General features: G+C 40.0%; 1 long non-coding RNA gene across 1 annotated transcript in view; it reads left to right on the forward strand.

Moving 5' to 3' along the window:
- Window positions 1-18433, forward strand: part of LOC124293543 — an 87182-nt gene extending 68749 nt beyond the window's left edge. The window contains exon 3 of the long non-coding RNA XR_006903388.1: window positions 16439-18433. This is a non-coding gene — a long non-coding RNA (uncharacterized LOC124293543). The remainder of the gene's footprint in view (window positions 1-16438) is intronic.
- The last annotated feature ends 306 nt before the right edge of the window (window positions 18434-18739 follow it).

An 18739-nucleotide genomic window follows, 5' to 3' on the forward strand; every position in this document is an offset into this window, starting at 1 on the left:
CCAATGAGATCACCTTCGAATTACTTGTCACCTTAGACGAAAATTTTTTATTCATTCTTGCGAGGTGACTCAACTACTATAAAACAGCTGATAGACGATACCGCAGTCGGAATCAAACTCATTTCTTATGCATACTGTACACAGCATTGAAAATGTTCCAGTATGTATTTAAGAGTATTAACTGTAGTACACGGTATATGTACATATGGAAGGTTTAAAGTCCGTATAAAAATTTTTACAGGTTTTATTTGAAATGAGTAAAATTTACACAAACTTTTTGCCAAGAGTCAAGTAAGTAATTACCGTAAGCTCTCTTCTTATTTAACAAAAAGTGCAGTCTGCAATAATCCCGAATCACGAATCATGCGCCTTTACTCAATATTCATTCAGGTGCGAGGTTCGATGGCGGTGAAGATTGAATTTGCCTTATTTTGATCCAGGTACAATAACCAGTCGTTTTTCAGGCTTCTCCTACAGCGCCGAGATGAAAGGTGCACGTAATCATCGGTCAACGGTCGCGTCTATATGTAACATGTATGTTGTGAGATTCGCCAAGTGCAAAACGGACCCGTGTCCAATTGCAAAAATTATATACCCACAAATGTAGCCGGTCGTACAATACGCGCGTATTCATTCGAAACGGGGTCATCGTCACAGGGATGATCCTCCCGACTACATGTGCTTACATATGTCATACCTACCTTTTACATGAATTATCAACAATTCGCACTGAAAAAAATTGCATTTGTTATAATAACTAGAAAAATTTGGTAAAACAGGTAACGTGAAAAAAAAACTGTTTGAATATTGGTGGATTTACGAAAAAATAATCTACGCGGTTTCTTATATTAGTAAAAAATTTTCTCGCTGCAGTAAATTGAGGTAACTGTATGAGAAATATTATGTATTTTTAAAACAAAAGGAAATGAAAATTTTAAGTAATTTTATGCAAAATTCGTGTCATTCTAAGTTATGTCCATTTTAGTCAAAGAAATGGAATCATTGGATGGAAAAAAATGTTTGAACCTTGTCAATTTGTGAAAAAGTGATGCCAGCTTTCATTTCTACACGCTTGAACTGATACTCGACAATGTTGAACCGCATGACTCAAAGCTACTGCATATATTCAATTCAAGTCGTAATCCGGTCGAGATCTTTGTCGAAGGAGACCGCGAACGAATGTGAATAACACTGTGTTATAATGGGGATAACGAGAGAAGGAGGGAGAGAGGGAGGAAGATAGGGGACTCGTTACAGAGAGCCTGTCAACTAGACTTAAATTCGCCTAATCACCCTGGCAAATGTGACAATATTCGACGCCCCATTCACCCTTTATCAGCTCGCATACGTGATTCGCGATTTATTTCGAAACAAATGACTAACGACGCGCCGCTGCGTTACGACAAAAAGATAAAGAGAGAGAGAGAGAGAGAGTGAGAGAGTTGCAAGGGCTGATTGGTTGAATTAAGCAGACACGCTGCAGTGATAAACCGACTCGGAGACAATTATCGGTGGGATATGAATGAGCCCAAATTGGGTCGATGCTCCTCAGGCGTGCTTTGCCTCGATTCGTGACCCCGACAGGATTTCGCCATCCTTCTTGCCTGTAGGATCTCGCAACCCCTTCGACACGCATATTCGAGGGGCGTTGAATTATTCTGGACCCAGTGCGCGATGAAAATTCAACTATCAAAATAACCTCGCTTTGTTTTATTTCGTCGATCTTTTAATGTCTTCTTCCATTGTAGGAAAATAAATTATAGACGTATTAACAGAAATCCATTCCAGCTACTAATTTTCACGAGGCCGACAAGAATTGTGTCAATTTTCGTAAATAATCATCCTTCGAAAATTTGACAACTGTAACGAAACTGAAAAGTTACTGGCAGGTACCACATTTTTTTCCAGTACCGATAATATTTAAACCGTTATTGCAACGATGCCGATATTCAACTAGAATTTCGTAGTAACTATAGCAAATGAAAATTTTTACAGTTTGTGGACGACAAATGATTCGAAATGTAACTTCGCAGAGATAAAGTTGCTAGTTTTTTTTTTTTTTTTTTTTTTAATCCCTTAATTTTCTCGGCGAATATTCACAGGCCTCGATATCTTGCTCTTCACGCTCTAATACCGGATCTGAAAATTCTCTTCCCCTGCGGGCATTTGTACCCTTAACGGCGGTTCGCTTCGCCCCAGTTCCCCGGGTGGGTATACATTAGTAACTTTAATTGACGTGGAAATCGCGATGCTCTGAGCGATATGATCCCGAGCTGCTTGCACCGCATGCCGAGGGGCTGGATTATACCGGACGCAAGGGGTTAGCCTGTTTATACTTACACTTGTACTTGCACTATTATACTTTTACACGGTAGTGAATTCCCTCCGTCCCAGCCAATTCTCGTCCCACAAGCAAAGCGCGTTATTCTCATCGCGATTCAGCCGACTCTCGTGCTCGGTGAAAGGGGTAATCAGCCTAACGAGCGAATCTAGAACACGTACATATCTTGCGCTCGGTATCTGGGAATCATCTTGATCCCTTGAGTCGTGACGCGGGGTTGGAGTAATTTTCAACAGTTCGTTGAACAATTATACTATGTGACAGCAATACTCATCGCGCACAAAAAAATCCTCAAGAATTTAGCTGCGAGTGAGGAGAGCTTGTTGATTACTGACACTCGAAATATGACAGCGAATGGTTTAAAAGTGACGAATATTTATGCGAAATTTCTTTCGACGTTGTTCGATTGAAATTTGATTTTCCGGTCGTAGAAAAAACTTGGGATTTTAAGAGAAATGATAACATTCGTACCGTTCCTGATTCGTGATGGTTGGTTTTTTCCCGTGCCTCCCGCATTCTAATTTCTATCTTCATTTTCTTATTTCCTTCTCTGTCCTTGGGTCAATATTAACATTGAATTTATCCGTCAGCGAAGAGGAGAGTCGAGAAGTAGATAACAAATCCACATTCCGTAAACGTTGAGCATCCAGAGAGGTAGGCATCTCTTTTTCCGCGCTCATTTTACGTACACACCCAGCGAGCAGCTCGAATGGAAAGAAAAGGAGCGTCGTTTTTAGACAAAAGAGGTGAACGTGAGGTACGAGGGTGAGCAGCCCGGGTCTCCGCGGGTCGTCCTGGTTGGTTTGGGGGCTTTAAGGGTGGCGCGAGGGGAGGATGACGAGTCTCGGGTTGACGTTTCATTCCGGGCTACTCCCGCGCCATGCATACTAACTAGCAACCATGCTTCGCGACTCTGCGATATACGCTGTACGCGTATACACACGCGTAACGGTGGTGCAACCACCCCGAACACGCATCAGTCCTGTTCTCTTGGGTGAAGAGGGAGGCAGGCCGCGCTCTCTCGGGGGTAGAGAAATAAAAATGCAGAAGAATCGTAAAAGCAATCTCAACCTGCGCTGGTTCGCCAGACGAAACACTGACTATACCCAATATCGTTGACAACTGGTTACAGGCATCTCCGAGTTATGCTAGCTCAACTGCTCAACCCGCGCCCCAACTTTTTAATGATCACCGAAAAATTTCTTGCGTGTATAACTACTTACACCAATATACTGCTGGCAAAAAAATGGTGGTTCTTATCAATTTTGTTACGGGACAGTCGTTATACGTTGAGTATTCAACGAATTATCGTATTCGAAAGCGACGAAGATCTCTGTGATAATACGAAACTAGAAGACACTGGAATCGTGAAGAAACACTTTATTTCAAATCGCTGCAAAACTCTTGAAAATTTTTTAGGTTCGTTCAGTTTCAATCTGTTGTGGAACACTTTATTTTTAAAACCATTTTCCACGGATTCACGAATTGACACTTTTTTTTTATCACTTCCGCATCTTTGGATATTACATTTTTTGACTATGGCAATATTGTATTGCTCGTGGAAGAAAATCAAATCTGTTTAACTCACTTTGCGGATAATAATTTTCTGCGTAAAATGTACCACCGTAAAGTAAAATCGAACAAATCTGCTAAATTAGTCACAATTTTGAAGCAATTCCAGAAAGTCACTAAAAAATATTTTTCTCAATAATCAATTCGAGAATACTGAGAAAAAACGTGACACCATGATTACAATACTTCATGTTTACTTACATTTTACAGAGTGATTACGAGAGAGTAATTGGACTTTAATTTCGTGATTTCTCATGATCATTGTGATTTCAAATGATTTCTCGTTATTAGAAAGAGATTTTTGGGAATCTTAAACGATTTCTCACGACTACCAATGCTTACTAATACAGAATTTTATTACACTATAACTGATTTCAGTATGATTTCGAAATCATTTCGAATGATGTTGACACCCTAATCACTTGACTGGAAGACCCCTGAGTCGATGCATTAATAATTTGTTGGCCCTTACGAATGTCAGTACATTGTTGTGAAATTTAATGTTCAACGATTTGAACTTGATAAAAGAAAGTGGCCAAGCGAACTTGTAGAAAGTAGTTTTCTGAATAAAACGAGCTACCGTAAAGTGAAATCGAACGATTTTGAAGTAAATTGGAACGAAATATCGATACCTAGGCTCTTTGTCATCACTCCAGTATTTTCTATTTTTCTATTTTTAAACAGGTCTTCGCAGCTTACGAGTATAATAATTTCATGAATATTTAATGTACGAGTATTTCGCAATAAAACTGATGAAAAGCATCGGCTTTCGACTGTCCTCGACTTCACATCGCTGAACACGCTTGTAGCAATGTTCACTTCCCTCCACTGAAAAATCTGCTCTCCCGGTGATTCGGTCAAAGCACCGAAACACCCCGAAGTGTCGTTGTACTTTTTCTCCAGCCAGCTGCGGTGCAATCATTCCGGGTTCCAGGATCGCGATTTCCCGCATCTTTCTCTCCCAGCGTGCCGAGGTGTGGATGGGTGACGTATCGTGGAAGAATGAGGCACGAGAGGCGAAGGTGGAGGTCGGACTGGTATAATAATACGTAAAATTGTGGGGAGGCTATCGCGTGGCTTAGAGACATTCGGTGAGTGGATGTATAACCACCCACTAACTCAGCGCATGTAACCTCCGATGCAGCGGGGGTGGGTTTCTCGGCGGTGGCGATAGTGGTGACTGGCCCCAGCAATTACATGGAAATAAAAGGGAATAAAACCTGTTCTAGGTTTGGTAAAAACGACGAGAGGCTAGACAAACGAAATCGTCGTAGATCCATACCCGGAGATAGTTGCCTAGGGTAATAGGAAACCGTTTAAAAATAGAACGCCATCGCGACGCTGCCGTTACAAAACACACAGGCAAAATCCAGAGTGCTCGTATCTTCGTCGCGACGCTTCATACGCCCCAACAACTCCCGGAACCTGCTTCACTCGCGTTTCTATTCTTCTATTTCGCAGTGAATGCAATGTTGTGGATCAGAAATTGGGTGAATAAAGTGCGACTGTATACCGCGGATTTCAGTATTCAATTGCGACCTTCGTCATTGATGTCAAAATTGTTATGGTTTCAAAGGTTGCATCTGACGATGAACTAATGGAACGATTGCTTCCTCCTGTTCGGAAAAAGAGAAGGAAAAATATATGGGATTATATGGTGGAAAACTGACGCAGAATTTGAGATGGATTCTTCGGTTTTTGTTTCGACTTCACATTGGTCGGATGGGACAAGCTTCTTTTTACAATATGCCAAAAACAAAAAACTATATTGAGAAAAAAGGTATCAGATTTACAGAAATAACGTTAGTTGTAAGTCGTGCAGCTTTTATAGAATCTTACCTCTTTAAATAATTGTAAGCCTTATTTTACCCTGTGAGGTTTTTCGTTCGACTTAATTGAGTGAATTTCCTCCGATCCGGCCCTAGAAACAACGAATTAATTCCGGACTGCCGATGAAATACTTATATCAGGGAAAAAATCACGAAGGGTCTAGTCGAACAAGCGTGTATAAATTACTCCAGAATGTTGTTATTCCAATAACTCAAAAACCAAATGTCCGATAAAATACACAATTTCGTCAACTCTAAGCTAAGGAATGCTGCGTCAATCGAGACCAAAATCATCAAAATCAGTTGCTTCACTCTCGAGATATCGTCATTTTTTTCTGATGATAATCAAGTAACTCGAAAATTCCCGGACCAATGATTTTTAAAATTTAATCAGTTTTCAGTCAAGAAAGGCCACGTTGATTAAGACCAAAATCATCCAAATCCGTTGATTCGTTCCCGAGATATCTTCTAATGTAAAACTGAACAGATTTCTGCGTTGATTAATTCAGCACTTTTCATATTATTTGAAAAACTAAATTCCAAACAAAAAGATAAAAAATTATTATATCTTGAGGACAGATGATTGGATCTGAATGAAAATTATTACCACATGTTTTCTTTTTAACCGCTGATCGCGAATATAGGGTCATATTTGCATAATTTAAATTTGACGTATTTTATATGCTGAACAAAAAAAAAAACATTTGGATTACGATGAAAATTGGTACTCGAAGATTTTTTGGATCGCTAATTACGAATTTGACATCGATCTTCAAAACTCCGAATAAGATAATGACAACATCATTGACGTGTAATTTCAGCTCGGAACGAGTTTGAAAAAACGAGAAGTTGAAAGGCAAGCTGTTTCTAAAACAAAAGGAGTAAAAAGTTAAGAAAAAAAAAAAAAACAAGAACCTACGCGCGTAGAATTGAAATTTTCGACCGATACGAAAGCTTCTCACGAGGCGAGCTGCAACAATCGTAATAACTAATTGCGATTGTTGCTACGGGCATGCGATTATCCTGACAACGGTTGTGACAATGCAGGTTAGACGAGAGAGGAGGACGATGATAATCGAGGAGGCGAGTGAGCATGTAGGATGAAGAATGACAATCTCGCAGGGCAATTTGAATATGAATCCGAGTGCGAACAATGCGATCGGCGGTCTATTAGCTCCTCGGCGTGCCGTATCACCCCTTGATCGAGGGATCCGCGTATACGTGCTCCCAGCATCCCGTGAATCGGCCGCTGGAGAACCGTTTCGAGTCCGTTTCGTCTCCGCCCGGCAGGCCGTTAGTTTGTTAACTAGCCGAGCGGGTGGCAGTCACGTACTTCGGTGCCCGGCGTTTCAATGCGGAACTCTCATCAGAATCGAGGCTCGCTACGTTTAACTCGATAATTAAACCGGCATCCCCCCGCAGCCCGGAAAACGCGGCGAAACGAAGAGGAACAACGTTGAGCCGCATTCGAGCCGAGCCGGCGAACGGCAACGGAAACGGAGGGCGACGACAGCGATCCGAATTTGCATTCACAGATTTCATATTGATTTCCATCGGGCTATTATTATACATGTATACAGATGCATCGCTCCGGGTTTGCAGCCGTGGAATACGAGCCGATACTCCATGGCAAACGGAAATTTGACTATATGCGCATAGTTTTAACTCGATAACTCCAGCCGATATATCCTCTGCAGCACCCAGTTGTCCTATGCAGTTTGAATTATGAGCGTTATACGTATATCTAACGCAACGCCCCGCTTTTTTTTTTAAATTTTTTCATCCTTCGATCCAGAAATTTTTGTCACGTGTTTTTCATTAGGATATGTTTTAAGTCTATTTTATTGGAATGAAAATTTTTCTCGCCTGCAACATCACTAACATTTTTCTATACAATTTTGGACGTTTATTGTTCAGATTCGTTGTTAAAAATATAATACACGTCAGGGTCATGTACTTTTTAACAAAGCGCACAGAAAGAAAAAAAAATTGAGAAAGTGAAACTGAAATCTCAATGTTATATATAATTTTAACTTAACGTTTTTTAATGTAACGTAAATTTTAGTCGTATTACTTGCAATTCCTTTCAATTGTGAACAATAATTTATATATTATGACGATTGATGTATATAAATCTGATATCCTAAGTTGAAATTGATCTGTTCAACAGTATCAATTTAATTTTTTGCTTCCAATTGTATTCGTCCCAAATTTCAAAAAGTAATCTGAGCAGTTTTCAGCAGCACTTGGACGATACGTTTTTGATTGAGTTTTAATCGATAAACCAAAAGATGCTCAATATTTGAGAAATTTCATGCGATTGACAATTTTTTATAGAGGATACACGTGATCTCTATAGATTCCAGATTTTCATGATTTTTTTTATCAATTCAATTAACGATAAAACGTAAGAATGTAGAAGGTATGAGAAATTTTTTTAAGATCCTACTCATCGTTCTTCATAAGTTTTGACGTGCACAGGATGGACGAATTTTTCTTTTTAGACGAAGCCTTCCACTTTGAGTCGATTAAGAATAAACCAATAAAATAAGTCGTAACTGAAACGAACAGATATGCTATCGAAAAGCAGGTATTACAAACTTGTGCCCACTATACTTAAAAAAAAATTTGTAATCCCATCTACAGAAACTGGAAAAAAAAATATTTTTCTTTCGCCATTATTCGCCTTACATTAGCCGTTACGTACGCCCTGTAAAGATTTTCGATTTCTTCACGCACAACTGTTGCGATAACGAATAGATTAATTGCGGATGAACGGGAAGCTCGAGTTAATGAGAATCCAAGAGACTTGGGTGGATATAATACAAGCGGGAAATCGGGCCGATTAAACTGAACGGAAAGCCGGTTAACGCCGAAGAAAGTCACGGGTGTAGAGGGAGGAACGAGGGTGTATCGCTTAGCGGTGTGCACCATCTTCTTGTAGCGGGTGGCTCCGAGTCCGCGGTGCAGGGCTGAAGAAATTAATGTAGCGAGAATCGTTCCAATTAAAAATCCAATTAAAGAAACCAGGGTCGGAGGCGTCGTCGTGCGTATATAATATATATATATATATATATATATAAGAGCCGGCGCGTCTACGCGACGACGCTAAGATTTAAATAAGAACTCATCAAATCGAAATCACTTCCGCCCGATAAAGCTACCGTTCATTTGTTAACTGCTACGCTGGCTTCCCTTCCCCTCCTTCGCTTTTCTCTCTCGGTTCCCCTCGTTCTAGTTGTACTTTTACTTTTTTCTTTTTCTTTCATTTTTTCCCTTCCACTTTCTTATTCCGTCATTAATTCCCCTCCAAGAAGAGTGTTAGTTTTATCGCTCGTCATTTTTTTAAGTGCAAATGAGTTCTCACTCTCCCCCCTCCCCCAAACCGCCCGCCTTTCTGTCACTCTCGCCCACCCTGCCGTTTCATTTTCAAACTTCTCTCTCCCTCCCGCGTCGAGGGAGACTCTTTTATTTCTTTAATTTAAAAATCCTATACATCTAGGTATGTATATATATGTACGATTTCGCGCCTTCCCCCAGCCAACTCTGCTCTCTCAGGATTAAAATCCAGCCCTCCGCCTCGTCAAAATCTCGCGACGTTTTCATCCGGGCTCTGCATGTACGGAGTCGAGACTAATTGCACGATAATTTTCTAAGATTTTCCATTTTTCGTTAATCTTCAATCTAACAATTTTCATGACTTGTTTCTACAGCTCTGTGGAAATAAGACGAGGGAAACATTTCTTTAGCGTAGGTAACAAATAACCTGTTTCATTATGGATGCTCGATACATCGAATCGAATTTTTTTTTCTTTCTCGATAAAGAAAAAAAAAAAATTTGAGCAGATGTAACGGAATATTGTTTTTTTCGTTCGCAACATTCGAATATTTTACATAGAGGGGAAAAAAAAGTTGCATTAGCCTGCGATGTGCGAAAAAATCGGGTTTCTTGTTACCGAAATCTAAACAAAAAGAATAAAGAACTAAATGTGAAACGAGGCAGAAGTGAGGGAGCTGACCTCGCTTCCACGTTGTTAGTCTGTAAAAAAAATCTAATAAATATCTAATGGCAAACGTAAACGCAGGGTAGATCGTCAAGGGCGTAGAATCAACAAATACACTTGGCTGAAATATGTATGTATCGATCGGGGAAAACAGCACTTGCCCACCAACTATATACGTAGTCTTATTACAAAGCTCGTTGCTCATTATTGTTCGCTGGTTAAAAAGGTTTTTTTCATTTCCTTCGTCGCTCTGAAAAAAAAAATTACGAACCAGAAATATTACAATATTATTCATTCATCGCTCATACTTGAGGCAAAAATGAACAATTTCCAAGCCATTGCGAGGGAACTTTTATACCCTGTATGAAAACGTGAAGCTAGTTTTAATTTCGTGGCTTATCATAGGTATATCTACACAGCGTTCCCGTATCTGGATGATCTGTAAGCAACTAGTTTGTAGTACAATTAGGCATATTTGTACCCATGTAAAGTATGTAACAGATCAAAATTACACGTCAGAAAGGAAATTAAAATTCCAAGCGGAAACGCTCGCGTGTATGTACAACGTGTATTTGTTTCAAGGATTGGGGAAAGACGGAGAAGGCGAGAGCGAGAAGCCAGAGGGAGGGATGAGGGGAATAGGAAGCAAAAGGCGTTGCGGCGTCGTGACGGCGTGTCCATCCGTCCGTCCCGTGAGGCCGTGAGTCCGTTGGTCTGTCCGATCATTAAACAATATAATTGCCTGCATCCTGCGAGCCAGCAGCTCGGTCCCCCCTCGTCTCCTGCAGCGATACTCGAGCCTTCCCCTGGGATTTCACGTTCCGTATTACCGCGGTGTGAGAATCCGGGGTTATAGAATAGAGAGGAAAAAAAAGTCTAAAGAGTAGGGCAAGATGAAGATCGGAAGCCGGAGAAGGGGGGATTGATAAATAAAAATAACAAATCCGGGTAGGTATGTGTAATGTACCTATAGCTGTGTAATACTACAGTGCCAGGTGATGATGGGCATGCAACCCGGGTTAAGGTGATGGCCTAGAGGATGTAATGTTCTACAAAACGAAACGCGCGGGCGGCCACCGTTTGCGGCTATGACTAAATTATTCCTAATCGAAATACTACCTATGTGGTTGCTACACGTAAACCTCGTCTCTGTATAACTATAAGAGCGTTTTTCTTGCAGCTTGGTTATATTATACACACAAAAATCAAGCTGTGTGCTTGATACGCTGTGAACGGTTTATTGTATGATATATTTTAACCGTAATATCTTCAGGAAGATAGAGAATAAGAAGAATAAGATGAGGAACAGTTCAATGCGCTCGAACGGTATTTCATTCTTGTATATTATTTTATACACAACTTGGTACAGAGATAAAAGTTGACCAGATTTAACGGATCGCTCAGGAATACAGCGTTGAAGAAAAATAATAAAAAATTACGTATGTTGGTCATAGTAGTTTCAGATTAACGTTGATCTACAGCGTGAATTCTACAAGGAAGGATATTTCGTTAATCGTTAAAACATACAAACTCATACAGCCGAGATTCCTTCTTTTAGTCTAATGAAAATCAGAAACCGGTTATTTATGAATCATGATTTGGGCTTTCAGAATATGCAGTTCATCGATTGCAACTGATTTAAAATACATGATTACAGAAAAATTAAGAAATTGTCACATATTTCAGCCAGTAGCACTTTTATTTTTAAGGATCGAAATTCATCGTTAGTGCGATTTTAATTGTCGAATTTCACAACATATAAAAGAAAAGAAGCATGTCTCATTTTCATCAAAATTGTCTCATCATTGCTTCTTTTACTTATTTTCCTTCGTATTCTTTTTATAGACATTTCAAAAATTCGCTACCACAATTGAAACATGTTTCACAGGCAATAATTTTATCACACTGTGAATTCACTTCGATTAGGTGCTTTTCTTCTAGCAATTCACATACCCAGTAAACAAATAAAACAGCTCAGTCGCACCTCGACTTGAAAGCTTAAAAATACTTTGAGACACTTTCCTGAAAAATCTTTATTCGTTAATTTTCTTAGAGCGATAGGATCGATATATAAAATTGATTTTCATACGAGAGCCGAAGTAATTCTTTACGGTTATCACGGATTCTTCCCTAACGTCCATGACACGCAAAGTTCGTGCAAGGCAATAGGCACCGCAGCTGAGCAGCGCGGGGATCAAATGTTGTCGATGATCGAATTTACGGGGAATAGTTTGCAAAAGGATCTGCGGTGCCGGCGGCCTTTATTAGACATTCCTCTTCCGCTGACCCGGGCTCCTCTCTTCTGCACCGTTCCCGTTCCTCCGGCGCTGATCTGGACGCTGCCTAATCGGGTGTGAACTTTCCTTTGTACCCCCTATGATCGGTCCAGCTCGACTCCGGATCTCCTCCGCGTCCGTCGGTCCTGGATCCCTGTCCCTCCCCCCTTTTCATCCCGCCCCCTGATATTGCTACGGCGTTGTTTAATTTCGTCGGTGGTTCCTTTGTTTCCGAACGTTTCAATTTAAATCGAACCCCTCGATTCCCAGCCTCTCCACTCATTATTGCTTCTTTTTAACCTCGGGACCTGGGTACAGGGCTAGTAGTTTCAGCTGGAAATCCTGAAATATTCTTGAGGATGAATGGGACCCGTACACTGAATCATACGTTAGGAAAAGAAAAAAAAAATCTCGAGCAATGTTATTTGCAATAGCGATAGTGAACATAAACGAAACGACGTCTCTACTGAGTGATAGAAACGAATATGAACGGATTTGAATTACACAAGCTGAGATACCAACCATTTGAGGAAACGTTTTATAATTGGAACGTTCAAAATGATAAAACTCTCGTGGTTTTTAAACAGTCCTAATGGTTTGAACGCATTTTGATTACCAACCACTTACCCATAAATTCTCAAATTCAATTACTATCGGTACAAATAAAACTGCTGGGCATTTTTTAAACTATTCCTTTTCCTTTTCTCGCTTTGGATTCAGATCATGGGCCCCATTCGTCCTCATTGTCAAAGAATTCTGATCGCTAAACGAATGTTCGAAACACTATCTTATTATGTTGGAGTGATAGAGTAATAGTGATAAGGTGTATTGAGACATTGATTAGATATAGTGAAACAAAGTTAAGTTTCTTTCAAGTACAAACGTGAAAAAAATCAATAATCTAAAATTGCAACCCCATATTCGCCTTATTCCTAACCCAAGTTAGAAATTTGAGCATCTGTGCAACAGTATTTCATTTGAAACAGTACATAATTATCAACACGTACAGTTAGGATTTTAATTTCGGTACTGCTCTTAAGTAACAAAATTTTGATGCCGATGCAGCAAGATTTTCGTTGAGATTTTTTTTCCATCTCTTTCGTCAGAGTTATAAAAATTCGTAAAATATTTGATTACGGTAACAAAATGATGGGCTCGATAAATAGACGAAGTGACACCTTTTTTTACACATCGAAAAAACTTTCACCCTCAATGTAAATGTCAATATCAAACTGCGTTGCACAGCGAAGTTGGTAAAATTAATCTTCTCTCCATAAATTGTACCTGCAACGCGATTTATTGTACACTTGACATCAGTGATTGCGAGACGGCGACTTTTTTGGACCAGTCGATTACGTTGGCAATGCAGAACAGGCTCAACCTATGTGAACATAACGACCCTTAAGGATAAGGGTAACGCGACTAAAAAATTGGAATTTTTGAGTAGAAGCATTTAACTATGAGTAAAGTCTTGCATGCTTATGGAAGTTATCTGTTGTTTGCTGCTCTGTGACAGCCAATTTTTCAACTACAGAAATGTCATTTTTTAAGCTTATAGATTCGAACTTTGCAAATCCAAATATGGTCCCAACTCAAAAACGCCAATTCTTGAGTTGCGTTACCCTTGTCGCCGGGGTGTGATAACACAACCCGTGACCGTTGAATTATGTGTTTTCGGGATCACATCTAACCTAAAAATATAAAATTTTACAGCTTTAATTTTTGTAAACATAACATAACCCATGACCATGGAATATATCCTAAAAATACAAAATGCAACGGTCATGAGTTACGTTCCGTTCGGAAAGATTGAGGCCGTCGAATTTTGCATTTTTAGGTTAGATTTGAAGATCATGGGTTAGGCTATGTTTACAAAGATCGAACACGTTTCGCGGACGGCCGGCAGTGGCGCTGCGATCCGATTCTTCGTTGCCAACGCGACTAGCTTGTCGAAAAAACTATCCGTCTCAAAATCACTGACGCCGAGTGTACACGAATTACGCAACCGTTTTTAACGCTAATATACATCCATACGCATAATACGTGATAGAGTATTTTCCACTGCGCACAAGCCTTCAATTTTAGTTGGACTCATATTTGATTTTTATCTATTTTCATTCGGTTGATTAAAAAACCGTTTCCTTTTTCAATTTTTTAATTTTTTTTTTCTCTCCTCCGCCTCGATTTCTATATACAGGGTGGCGTGGCAGCGGGACCGTGTATAAAAAAACGACAAAGAGGTATCCTCGGTTCGGTATGGCTACTACACCGGCTCTTGTACAGACCTATCCTTACCCGCGGTGAAAAAAGCGTCGCTAATGAGCCGAGACGCGGCTGATCATTTCTCGCGCAGCGTTGCAGTACGCTATAATACGCTCCTAACCTATCCCCCGAACCGCCGCGACGCTGGACGTCGCCGAGATCCTGAAGGAGGTATTTTTTCACCTGGGTTGTAGGCACGCAGTTGTTGCCTGCCCACGTCTATTGTGCCTGGGCACAAACACGGCTCTACGGTTACCGCGTTTTCTCAAATTCCTTACACCTACTCCGATCCATGAACGTCTCTGGCTCTTGTGATACCGTTTTGTACAGAAGCTTGTACAACGCGACGGCAATCAGACGTGACGCTTTGAACGTCTGAACGACGACGACCAGCGGCGAGGAGTCGAAAGGTCACAAACTTGTCGCAGATACACGCTGGAGTCAGGACTCATCGAACTGCAACCTACGCAACAAGAAAGAGAAGGAAGATGGAGGAGAGGGAGAATCAAACAAACGTATAATACAGACTTTGACTTTTTTTATTTTCGTTTATTTATTTTTTTGCTTTTCACTCGCTGTTTTTGCGAAAATTGTAACAATTGTAAAAAATTACATATTCTCATATACGGTTGTCTGGCGATAGAATCGGTACTTGAAATCAGAATATCTGGACGTTCCTTCCGAATTAGGAATCCAGCTAATTAATGTGTACAGTGTATATTGCCAACGACAGAATTGTCTGTCGTGTGCTATGGCTTAATGCGCATAAGCCTAGAAAATTTTGACGGTCGTCGATGTCGGAATTTTTTAGGTTTCCATACATCGCGGCAAACTGACGTCTAAATTTATGACGGTTGGTCACCCTGGCGATCAAACGATCTCGGATTTTAGCGCAAACGTAGTAAACTATATAATTGGAAAGTTTTTAGTATAAATCTTTCCAATTTCTCGAATAAAAGCTTGTCAAGTTTGCTTATACGTGCTAAATAATTCAATGAAGTAAAATTCACTTATGACCCCCCCCCCCCCCCCCCCCCCCCGCCCCGCTGATCAAAGCATGATAATGGAATGACTGTTTGGGAAAATCTGATAAGGTCTATTTATATCCTGACAATTGAAAATAGCTTTGCACTGTGGTGTTTCGTTCGTCGGACACGCCGAACGTACAATCCATTCGAAAAATAGATACTGTCAAAGAAAGGTGATTCGACGAGAGAGAACGATGGAGAAAATACGAAGAGAATGTTTTTTCTAGATTGTAATCTCTTTCGAATTTAAAAATCGAAGCCATCAAAACCCCCCCACCAAAACACAGTTGTAATACATCAACTGTACACACGCGGCACATGCATAGTCATTAATAATGCAACACGACCCGGCCGCGGTGGAGGAATGATAGTGTAACAATGATGACGATAACAATAATAACAACAACGATATTGTTATTAATAATCATAGCAATTTCGAGCAAGATATACCTACCAGCCCTCTACTAGAGGAAGCGGCGCATTACGACGTAATGCAATCCGAGTATATTTGAATACCTAATAGCTTTCAATGCATACATTAAGCTCTAAATGCTTATTATTTATACCGCCTTATATCCATACCCTGCATCCAATGCGCGGGTTGGTGCACGAACACTCAGACGTGGCATATACGTATAGGCGGGGTGCGGGGCTTGAGTATATTATAGGATTTTAACAGAGCCAGAAGTTTGAAACTGTGCTGCAGCTACACGATCCACGTGTGTGCCCACATACGTCAAACGCCGAATAGACTCAAACTTATGTATATACCAACTGGATGCAGGAATCCATCATGCGCGAGACGCTGCTGGCGGGGTCAATCGTAAGGCTGTTTAAATTATCCCGTGAAATTCAAACCGTCCGAACCACGCAGCTTTTTTATCCGAATCCGGTAGCACCGTCATATCGAAACAGTGTTTCGAGTTTCGTCTTACGCGCAGATCTGGATAAAGAGTCAGGATTTTGCACGCTGAATAAAATTTCATTTTTTACAATTCAAGAATTTAACGGGTTTAATATCTTCATTTGGTACTAGCAACTATTTAAGTGTGATTATATAGTTGCCGATACTACATTTCATGGTTATTGCAATATTAAATATGTTTAATGTATTACATTTTTTCAGATTATGGATACGGCCTCAACTTCAATGAATTGCTGTGCCAACATCAGGCTATCACCGTGGCTATGAGGAAACGTAATACGAGTGATCCTGACGAAAAGATATTCTGATCACTGCTACGAAACTGGTATTCATTTCGTATCCAGATCAATATTTTTCGATCAAGTTAAAAAGTGACAATAGTTCACGATCGTACAATAACCAAAACTAGAATTTTTTCTTTCGGCTCAAGGCTAAGAGATAGATAGTGGATGGCGAAAACTATACAGTAGGATCGTTTTGGAATCTGACTGCATAATTATGAAGCTTATACAGCGTCGCATACCTTAAGCTGTTGATTTTTCGTATTTATTCGTCAAGGATGGATTATACAGTTCCGAAGTGTGAATTGATTATTAGCACGGCCATGAAGCGTTTATTAGAGGATTGAGCGATAGAGAGATGGAGAGAGAGAGAGAAGGAGACTAAGTCTGAAGTATGAACACAGTAATCCTCGGTGATGAGAATTTCAAGATGAGACTGGAGAGAAGACGCCGCGCTATCGCTCACCGTCAATATTGAGAAAATACGTAATCACACCGCCAAAAATTGCCCTCAGCTGTGGCAAGCGATGTTGTACGTATAGCTTCTATATTCTTGCACAACATTGACTTTGCCGGGATTAGGTATATATAACCGCGAGCACCAATTTCGTGCCCTGATCGGTCTTGATCATCGCCCCAGATATCGAGATTCATTGTGACAGGCGAAAATTTGCAAGTCGTGATAAAACGGTCACGATTTTCCCAGAAATAGCTCTCCGAAGAAGATTTTCATCTTGTACGAATAAATGGTGACCATAACAACTTAGTTCGGATCAATTTTTCAACTTGGAATCTCAAGGGTAATCGATTCAGTTTTTTGAACGGTCGTTTGTTCACTTCTCTTGTAAAATAAAGATCGACAAACTCGAACGTATTTCAGAAATTTTGAACCCAATTCCTTCACGCCAGCTCTGATTTGCCTTATTCGGAATAGAGAAATGAGCACTTTTAAAAACAATTACAAGGTGGCGTTTTTTTAGCATTGATCAAATGAAATAGCGTTTCATCATGGTCGTAAGATACAAGATATCAACGTCCTTTGATTAAATTTTACGCGTAAGCTCGATTGGTCGACATTGCGAATGTGACTGAAGAAAATTTGAACTATAATGAGAAAAAAAAATAAATAAAAAATGGTAATTTATAGACCGTTCGAATTACGTAATTGCCACACTGTAATTCTCATTTACGCCTCATACCTGCAGTAAGCAGTTGAGTAAATCCGGAGCTAATGGAACGTCGGCTACTGTTTCGAACCGTGCATGCGTACAAAGCGTGTAAAATTTAATGAAAATAATGGTAAGTAAATGATGAAAGAATGAGTAAAAAGAAACTGACACGGGCGGAATTAACAACGCAACATTCGAATTGCGCAATCGATAACGGAACGGGAATTTAATACCGTGGTGTTCGTTAATGCGACGTGCCCGGTGTACCTGCCTAGATGTGTAAACCTTCCGCATAGAGGAAGGCGTGAAATCCTGTAATTACACTCAGCGGCTAGACGAAATAGCGATAGTTTTAAATACTCGATAGCATCGTTCGAACGCCGCAATTCCTCGGCTCGCCGATGCTTCGACCATCGTTTCAGAGATGGCGCACGATGTCTGACGACGAACGAAGCTGGCTGACCACCGTCGAGCTCTCGGTCTCTTCTACTTTTCCTGCTTTGCTGTAGCCCAACGCTCTATTCGTCATATATTTGTTGAGTTAAATTTAAACTTCATTTTGCGTAGCAAAATTTTTAATCATGACGAAATAAATCCGCACACTCGTATTTAACCATTTCAAAACTGAAAGGAATTCGGTCGTGGAAAATTTTTTTCTACCAATTTCGTTCCCGTATCTTTCAATCGAGATATCTGATTTTTTTTTAGAATTTTTCCTCAACTTGTATCAAGCGTTACGTTACACGCATTTACGTTACAGTGGACACGTAATTTTTTTCAAGTTTTTACAACTTTGCATTAATTGGTATTGAACTTGTAATATTTTTTTTCCAAGCAATACGTTAATTTTAGATAATTTGTAATTTGAAATGAGAATGAAAATTATACACGCACTTTTTCTGACTAGATTATGTGTACTTTACAGACTAGAAAAGCTACGTAAATGAAGGGATTATAATCATTGTATTTTTTCTTTATTTGTTTCACTTTTGAGACGGGTATCAGAACTTTGACAAAATAGATCCCTTTAAAAAAGAAATCCGATGAGTCAA

This window comes from Neodiprion lecontei, chromosome 3 (assembly GCF_021901455.1).
Source record: "Neodiprion lecontei isolate iyNeoLeco1 chromosome 3, iyNeoLeco1.1, whole genome shotgun sequence".
Taxonomy (NCBI): domain Eukaryota; kingdom Metazoa; phylum Arthropoda; class Insecta; order Hymenoptera; family Diprionidae; genus Neodiprion; species Neodiprion lecontei.